Raw genomic sequence first — 9,392 nt, forward strand, 5'->3', positions numbered from 1 at the left:
ATCCCATGATGATTGCAAAGCGAGATGACATCGCCGTTCTTCGAGCTCTTCTGTACACGGCCGTAGGATGACCACCAGCGGACAGAGTCGAGGTTGTGGAAGTGTGAATGTAGTTCAAGTTGCTTTTGAGTAATCTATGTGAGCGCTGCAGAGATCAGGACGATGATGAGGCTCATTTGCAAGAGCGATCTCGGTCACCACTGACAAAAGTAAAGCAAACGAGGCAAGGAACAGCAATGAAGTAAATCGAAATAAAAAAAAAACACTGTATTGCATGGGAAATCGAAAGAATTACACCAACATAAATGGATATGAAATCAAAGTTAAATATTAAATTGTGTTTTATTAAATGTTTTATTTAACCTTCTTGGTTCTTTCGGTAAAGTAACGTAGAAGGGAAATAATAAAATAATAAATTAAAACAATAAAATAATTCTCACGACGTTTCAGCCACAACGCAAGCAGCCGTCTGATTCAGACGCTGTCTTCCCGACAGACCTGTTTCTTCACCTGAGGACGGCTGCTTGCGTTGTGGCCGAAACGTCGTGAGAATTATTTTATTATGTAAAATTTTTATTATTTCCCTTCTACGTGACTTTACCGAAAGAACCAAGACGATGAATCCCTGCAGTCACGAAAGCTTTAAATCGAAATGTTTTATTTCATGTTTCTGCACCGTGTTTGGCTTCTTGTTCACGACGGTTGATTTTTGCCCTGTTCTCAATTTGCTTCACGGTGCCGCTTTGTTCCAAAAAAAATCACTTTTGACCTTGCGTTAACCCACACCGGTCACCATCCTCGTCTCTCGTGAATTTCCACCCGGCCGCTCAAAACAAATCGGCCCTCACTGGCGCCGCGCCTGCCCCCCTGGCCAGGGTTGGTGCCGCCGGCCGGCAGCAGAGCGCTCCCTGGCGGCAGGCGGCGGTAGCGCGCGCGGGGGGCCGAAAACGACCCCGGGGGGACGCGAGACGTGGGTTACGTGGGTGGGTAGGGGGCTGTAATTGAGCGATAAAATCGTGCACCCGACGAAATCAACGATCAGAGATTTGGAGTTTGGTGGAAGGGGCCTGTTTTTGCCCATTTATGGTGTTGTCGTGTCGAATAGTTTTTTTTTACCTACGTGACTTTACCGAAAAAATCCTAAGAATATGAATCCTTGCAGTCACGAAAGCTTCAAATCTGGAATAGTTGGAAATCGATCGGAGCGAGTAATTGATTATTTGACACGCCGCCTTCATTTGATTGGCTAATGTCAGCTGGTTCAGTCCGTCGCTTGTATTGTACCACAGCGCAACGAACTATTTGGGGGGGGGGGTGCAAGATACGACTGTAGCCCCCCTCTTTTCTCCCGACTCACTTTTACTGAACTAGCTACGGAATGTTTTTTTTTTATAATCCGGTATAGGGGGCGTCCATAAATGACGTCACGCGATTTTGGACGATTTTTGACCCCCCCCCCCCTTCGTCACACGGCGTCAGAAAAAGTCAGACCCCCTTCAAATATGACGTCACAAAGCTATGCCCCCACCTCCCCCCCAAATAAACATTCTTCAAATCGCTTTAAACTATTGTCATTGTAGTGCGTATTTAATGTTCCGCTGCACTCTGATATTGTAGGAGAAAACATTTATTAAAAAGTATATTTAATTAAATAGAACGTGTTGTCTATATTTATTTAAAGTTGCGCATTTTGATGTGACGTCACATTTCTCAACCCCCCCCCCTCGTCACACGTCGTCACAAATGTCTGACCCCCCCCCCCCCACCTAGGTGCGTGACGTCATTTATGGACGGCCCCTAAAGAGACAGAACGGGGTCATTGCTTTCACAGTTGCGTATCAGGCGAATAGTTTTGTGCACCTTTTGTTGAAACCAGGGTTTCGTTTGTCCGTCACTCTCCAATGAAACAAAAAACTATTTTATCTTACCAGGTCAAGCCCACGAAGCTATTAGCTGTTTTTTTTCCAGAAGCGACCTTGCCACTAATGATAGCTCAACTAAGTGGATTGTCACGTGGAAATTATATCAGCCAAGTGCTCTCAACGCATGTTTCAAAATGTGGAGGAAAAAAACCGAAGGACCTGGAGAAAACTCCACGCGACCACGAGGAGACCACGCAAACTCCAAATGTGTGTCGGCGTCATGGTCGGGACCGAACCCACGATCTTCGTTTGCATCACCAGGCGAGGGAGATGATTATTATTTGGTTCTTTCGGTTAAGTCACGTCTAAAGATAAAATAATAAATAAAATTAAATAATAGAATAATAGTATTCTATTATTTAATTTAATTAATTATTTTTATTTGGTTCTTTCGGTTAAGTCACGTCTAAAGATAAAATAATAAATAAAATTAAATAATAGAATAATAGTATTCTATTATTTAATTTAATTTATTATTTTTATTTGGTTCTTTCGGTTAAGTCACGTCTAAAGATAAAATAATAAATTAAATGAAATAATAGAATAATAGTATTCTATTATTTAATTTAATTTATTATTTTTATTTGGTTCTTTCGGTTAAGTCACGTCTAAAGATAAAATAATAAATTAAATGAAATAATAGAATAATAGTATTCTATTAAATTAAATAATAGAATAATAGTATTCTATTATTTAATTTAATTTATTATTTTATCTTTAGACGTGACTTAACCGAAAGAACCAAATAATAATTCCTGCAGTCACGAAAGTTCTAAAATTAAGATTGAGGGAGATGATGTTAAGCCACCGCGGCGTCCCGCTCGATTCTGGATAGCAGTTTAAAGTCGTGTTCACGCATCTGCTGAAGGAGCGTTGTCAGTCGGAATGAACCAATTAACTCATCTTCCTGTGTGGCCATGAATTCCAAAACGTTCTCTCTCTCTGCGTCTTCACCACGGAACCGAGCCATGTCTCTTACCGCACGTGGCTGATCGAAAGACCTTCCTTAACATCTGTGTTACATACATGGCAAGTCGCTCTGCATACAGTGTTTCCATTAACCGCATCTTGAAATCTTCTATGCATTCTTATCATGGGACACGAGCCTGGCTGAAGGTTATCATCGCGGTTATTGCGTCACTTTGCACCGATATAACAAAACGTGTTCTCAGTACAGAATATATTTACAACCAGAACTCCATACAGAAGATGAACACTCGTGTGTGTGTGAGCTCTTCCCGCGTGTTTATTTTGTACAGGAGTGGCAGAGCATTGGGTTGTTCTCTCACAATAGTGATAAAGGATATCTGGGGCACTCCAGCTTCTGTTGAGAGCCATTGAAATGCTCTGTGTTGGCCACAGAGTAGAGGTTTTATTTTTATTATTATTTTTATTTATTTTAATTTTATTTTTTTACCTACGTGACTTTACCGAAAAAACTAAGAGTATAGAGGTTTTCTACCCCATCACATGAGTGACTGAATGTTAATTAAAAGCGGCAGCAGGAGCAGCAGGCGAAACGACTCCATGGATACACAGCAACAACAACAACACGGCACAGCGCTTAGAGCCCTGGCTCGCTTATTAAAGGGAGTTTTAAAAAAGTCATAGCGTGCTCCCAACATGGCTTAGATCATACAGCGAAGCGCGGCGTGCCAATAAAGCGAACAGCCGTGTGGAGCGGTGGCGCAGCGGTTAGTAACACGCCCCCCCCCCCCCATGAACTCGGCGACCTGATGTTTATTAATTCTAGATTTGATCTTCTTGGTTCTTTCGGAAAAGTCACGTAGAAGGGAAGTAATAAAATAATAAAAATAAAACATAATAAAATAATTCTCACGACGTTTCGGCTACAACGCAAGCAGCCGTCCTCAGGTGAAGAACAGGTCTGTCGCAAAGACAGCGTCTGTATGTCTTTCCGACAGACCTGTTCATTCAGACGCTGTCTTTCCGACAGACCTGTTCTTCACCTGAGGACGGCTGCTTGCGTTGTGGCCGAAACGTCGTGAGAATTATTTTATTATATTTTATTTTTATTATTTTATTATTTCCCTTCTACGTGACTTTACCGAAAGAACCAAGAAGATGAATCCCTGCAGTCACGAAAGCTTTAAATCGAGATTATCTAGTTTGGTAAATGTGGATACTGACGCCAGCACACAATGGTCTACTCTTGCGAATTACGTCAGGTGGTTTAAGTTTGTGCCGTTCTGTGGTACGGTGCTTGTGGTGCGGCCACAGACATCACACCACACATAGAACCCTTGACGGCATTCGCACGAGTTGAGCCATTGTCTGCTGTGGGTGGTGCCACCATCACAAACTTCGCTGGGCGTGGTGTTGGCCACCCACCCCTTCGTTTGAAATAACACCAAACATCGCACTAACAAGCATCACACAGTCGGGGCCGGGCACACAGAGACATCCTGACATGGCGAAGTCAATCCTAGATTTGAAGCTTTCGTGACTGCAAGGATTCATATTCTTAGGTTTTTTCGGTAAAGTCACGTAGGTGAAAATTACAATTAATAAAAGTAAAATAAAAAATAAAATAAAAATCACGACGTTTCGGAGGCAACACAAGCTTCCGTCTTCAGGTGGAACCGTCACAGCACGATAGCTGTATCACTTGATACAGCTATCAAAGTAAATCCTGCCGCACCGAACAATATCATCATCATTACCACAGGACTGGGCTGTTGCTTGGGACCAATGCTAAACACGACTGTGATTGACAAGCCGCTACCATACTGTGTTTAGTTTAACACGTAGCAGGCTTTCGTGACCAATATTATTCATAATCAACTTTTTTGGGTTTAGATCGCGCTATTAATAAATGTGCCGTAACCCTCCACCACCCGACACGGCCAATCAGCAAAAAAGTGTCACGTTGACAAAAGACAAATAGTTCACTGCTTTAGCCCACGGTGTGTTGAAGCGTGAAACCACAACATTTACAATTTTTGAGTACGACGTTTCGCTGGTAATTGCATCCCGATGATGCTGGTTGATTATGAATACTGTGTTTAGTTACCACTGTGAGCTGGCGTTTCCCCTAAACACCCGCCATGCCGTCACTGCGAACGCACGCGCCACACTGCTGGGGTTGCCGCATGACCCAAGTGCGCATTGTTCATCAGCAACCCGTGGAAATGATCGGATTACACCGCCACTGGATGAACACAATCTGGCATACAGTGCATCTTCCGTGAGAATTCTGTGTGGACGGAGACCATATGTGGAGCACGGTATAATACTAGCGACTTGATGAAATGTTGCTTTATTTGGAAGAATAAAAGTCCAACAATGTAAGATTCACCACATGTGCAGGCACGTTGTAAAGGTGAACCCACACTCCAGTGGCAGTGGGCGCTAAACTCTTTGTCTGCGTTATAGGGTTCTGGAATAGCTCAGTTTGTAAAGTCAAAACGTCCCCCGTGAGATGAAGGGCCCAATGGATGAAGTGTGTGTGTGTGTGTTGGTTATCTCCTGGCAACCTTGCAACCCAGCAGCAGTTTCACCACCAACCCGCATGACACTTCGGCACCACCGCTGCCCGCTGCCGCAGCCTGCAGGGCCTGGTGATGCGGGTATGGAGCATAGCGGGTCCATGAGGGTGCGGACTTGCCCCAACAGGCTGATAGAGGCTGCATGGGGGGTCTTTGTATTTGTGGAGTGGGTGAGCGGTAGTGCAGCGGTTAGTGCACTGCTCTACGAAGCCGGCCACCAGAGTTTGATTCCCGCTCACGGCAATCATCGGTGGTAAATAAATTAACTGGTCATGTGGTCTCCCCTAGGTCGACTCAGCCTTGAAATTAGTACAGTACCTTGTGCGGTATGAAAAACATCAGCAATGGGGAGACAAAGACAGTCGGGCATAGTGTTGGCTAGCCACCCTTCATAAGTGCTCGCTAACAGCACTTTTATTTAAAAGCCACTGGAGCTATATGTTAAGGCTATACGGGTGATATTTGTCTTTGTGTGTCCTGTATAGTTGAGTGTATAGGTGAGTGTGAGTGTATTATTGTGACCTGCAGTGTGAGTGGTTGGACACAGTGCATGACAGACCGAGTCCTCAACATGGGTGGAGGAATGAATGAGTGATATTCACGGGAACATTAACCATAGCAATAGCGACAGAAGAGGAATGAGAAGGCTACTTACAGAGTGACTGGCACCTGGGTCTGTTCCGCGACACTCCTGCCAGCGGGACTTTGACACTTCACCTGGCCTCAAAGTGAACCTAGCATGGCACACTCGCCTTGGTGACATCACCGCCACTTAGTGGTGAACGGTGGTTGTTGTGAATCAGTCAGATGCATCACGTGAGCTGTCATGTGCACAGCAGTGTTTGTGTGAAGGGAGATTACGATTGATGATGAGCAACACTGACTGATAACAGAATAAAACACAGGGTAGTCTAGTCTGACGTTCCATGCAATGTGCCTCTTTGCGGCGGGAGAGAAGCTTTCGTAGGGGATGACACTGGCACAGCTGACGACATAACCATTAATAAATGGTTACGTGTGTAATTAAGAAATGATTACGTGTGTTATACTCAGCCTTGCGATTGCAACTCCATGGGTGCGCACAGCTCCAAGGGGCCGTCCATAAATGACGTCACCCACCTAGCGGGGGGGGGGGGGGGTCAGACATTTGTGACGATGTGTGACGAGGGGAGGGGGGGTGTTTGAGAAACGTGACGTCACATCAAAATGCGCAACTTTAAATAAATATAGACAACACGTTTTACTTCATTAAATAGATTTTTTAATAAATGTTTTCTCTTACAACATCAGAGTGCAGCGCCACATTAAATACGCACTACAATGACAATAGTTTGAAGCGATTTGAAGCATGTTTTAGTTTAAAAATTGAAATATGGTTTTGGGGGGGGGGGCAGAGCTTTGTGACGTCATATTTGAGGGGGGGTCTGACGTTTTGTGACGCGGTGTGACGATGGGGGGGGGAGTCAAAAATCGTCCAAAATCGCGTGACGTCATTTATGGACGGCCCCCAATCAGTGTCCACCAGCCCCGCCCCTCCTCTTTGCTCCGCGCAGGCGCCCTCAGCAGATGACGTCACGACAGCATCACGCAACATCACATCTCCCTCGTCTCTGTGAGCAACACCATCATCATCACCATCATCACATCTCCCTCGTCTCTGTGAGCAACACCATCATCATCACCATCATCACATCTCCCTCGTCTCTGTGAGCAACACCATCATCATCACCATCATCACATCTCCCTCGTCTCTGTGAGCAACACCATCATCATCACCATCATCACATCTCCCTCGTCTCTGTGAGCAACACCATCATCATCACCATCATCACATCTCCCTTGTCTCTGTGAGCAACACCATCATCATCACCATCATCACATCTCCCTCGTCTCTGTGAGCAACACCATCATCATCACCATCATCACATCTCCCTCGTCTCTGTGAGCAGCACCATCATCATCACCATCATCACATCTCCCTCGTCTCTGTGAGCAACACCATCATCATCACCATCATCACATCTCCCTCGTCTCTGTGAGCAGCACCATCATCATCACCATCATCACATATCCCTCGTCTCTGTGAGCAACACCATCATCATCACCATCATCACATCTCCCTCGTCTCTGTGAGCAACACCATCATCATCACCATCATCACATCTCCCTCGTCTCTGTGAGCAGCACCATCATCATCACCATCATCACATCTCCCTCGTCTCTGTGAGCAACACCATCATCATCACCATCATCACATCTCCCTCGTCTCTGTGAGCAACACCATCATCATCACCATCATCACATCTCCCTCGTCTCTGTGAGCAACACCATCATCATCACCATCATCACATCTCCCTCGTCTCTGTGAGCAGCACCATCATCATCACCATCATCACATCTCCCTCGTCTCTGTGAGCAACACCATCATCATCACCATCATCACATCTCCCTCGTCTCTGTGAGCAGCACCATCATCATCACCATCATCACATCTCCCTCGTCTCTGTGAGCAGCACCATCATCATCACATCCCCCTGGTCGCAGTGCGCCTCGTCATCCCACCCCGCGGCGCAAGAGCGCGAGATCAACGCCTCTGCTGCTGCTGCTGCACGATGGTAACGAGATGATGCGCAGGGCTGCGACAGCATCTACGCGCGTGTGTGTCTGTGTGTCTTTGCGTGTGTGTCTGTGTGTCTTTGTCTTTGCGTGTGTATGTGTGTCTGTCTTTGCGTGCGTGTGTGTGTGTCTTTGTCTTTGCGCGTGTGTCTGTGTCTTTGCGCGTGTGTGTGTCTGTGTCTTTGCGCGTGTGTGTGTCTGTGTGTCTTTGTCTTTGCGTGTGTGTCTGTGTGTCTTTGCGCGTGTGTGTGTGTGTGTCTTTGTCTTTGCGCGTGTGTGTGTGTCTTTGTCTTTGCGTGTGTGTCTGTGTCTTTGCGCGTGTGTGTGTCTGTATCTTTGTCTTTGCGCGTGTGTGTGTGTCTTTGCGCGTGTGTGTGTCTGTGTCTTTGCGCGTGTGTCTTTGTCTTTGCGTGCATGTGTGTGTGTCTTTGTCTTTGCCCGTGTGTGTGTTTGTCTTTGCGCGTGTGTGTGTGTCTTTGTCTTTAAGTGTGTGTGTGTGTGTCTGTCTTTGCGTGCGTGTGTGTGTCTTTGTCTTTGCGCGTGTGTCTGTGTCTTTGCGCGTGTGTGTCTGTGTCTTTGCGCGTGTGTGTCTGTGTCTTTGCGCGTGTGTGTCTGTGTCTTTGCGCGTGTGTGTCTGTGTCTTTGCGCGTGTGTGTCTGTGTCTTTGCGCGTGTGTGTGTGTGTCTTTGCGTGTATGTGTGTGTCTTTGCGCGTGTGTGTGTGTCTTTGCGTGCGTGTGTGTGTGTCTTTGCGCGTGTGTGTGTGTCTGTGTCTTTGCGTGTGTGTGTCTTTGTGTGTCTGTCTCCCATGGAGGAGGCTCGTGAAGGACGCTCCTGGTCAGCTGGAGGTAGTCACCCTCCAACAACAACGAAAGGGCAGAGGAGCGACGCTCACAACAACGAGCAGAGTGCCGGGTGGCTAAATCCGAGAGAGTTGGCACAGTGGGGAGCACAGGTGGTGCATCTGCCAGTCATCTCAGTCAGTCAACCAATGGCACCACCTGGGTCTGTTCCGTGACCTCTCCCAAGCGAGCCTTCGACCCTTCACGTGGTCTCAAAGTGCACCTGGCCTGGCACAAGCGCCGTGGTGACGTCACCACTACTTCGTGGCGAATGACGGCCGGTGTGTCTTCCAATGTGTGTGAGTGGGGAGCGGTGGCACATTAGTTAGCGCGCTGTGCCCCGAACCCCGGCGGACCGAGTTCGATTCCCGGTCGTGACCAATAACAGTGACGAATGTCTAAATCGGTGAACTCAGCGTCAACCTAGTGCTCATATCGTGTGTAAATATCAGCTGTGCTGGCCACCCACCACCCTTTACCGTGTCGGCCTTTAGCCCGTATGGG

Source organism: Lampetra fluviatilis, chromosome 14 (assembly GCF_964198595.1).
Source record: "Lampetra fluviatilis chromosome 14, kcLamFluv1.1, whole genome shotgun sequence".
NCBI lineage: Eukaryota > Metazoa > Chordata > Hyperoartia > Petromyzontiformes > Petromyzontidae > Lampetra > Lampetra fluviatilis.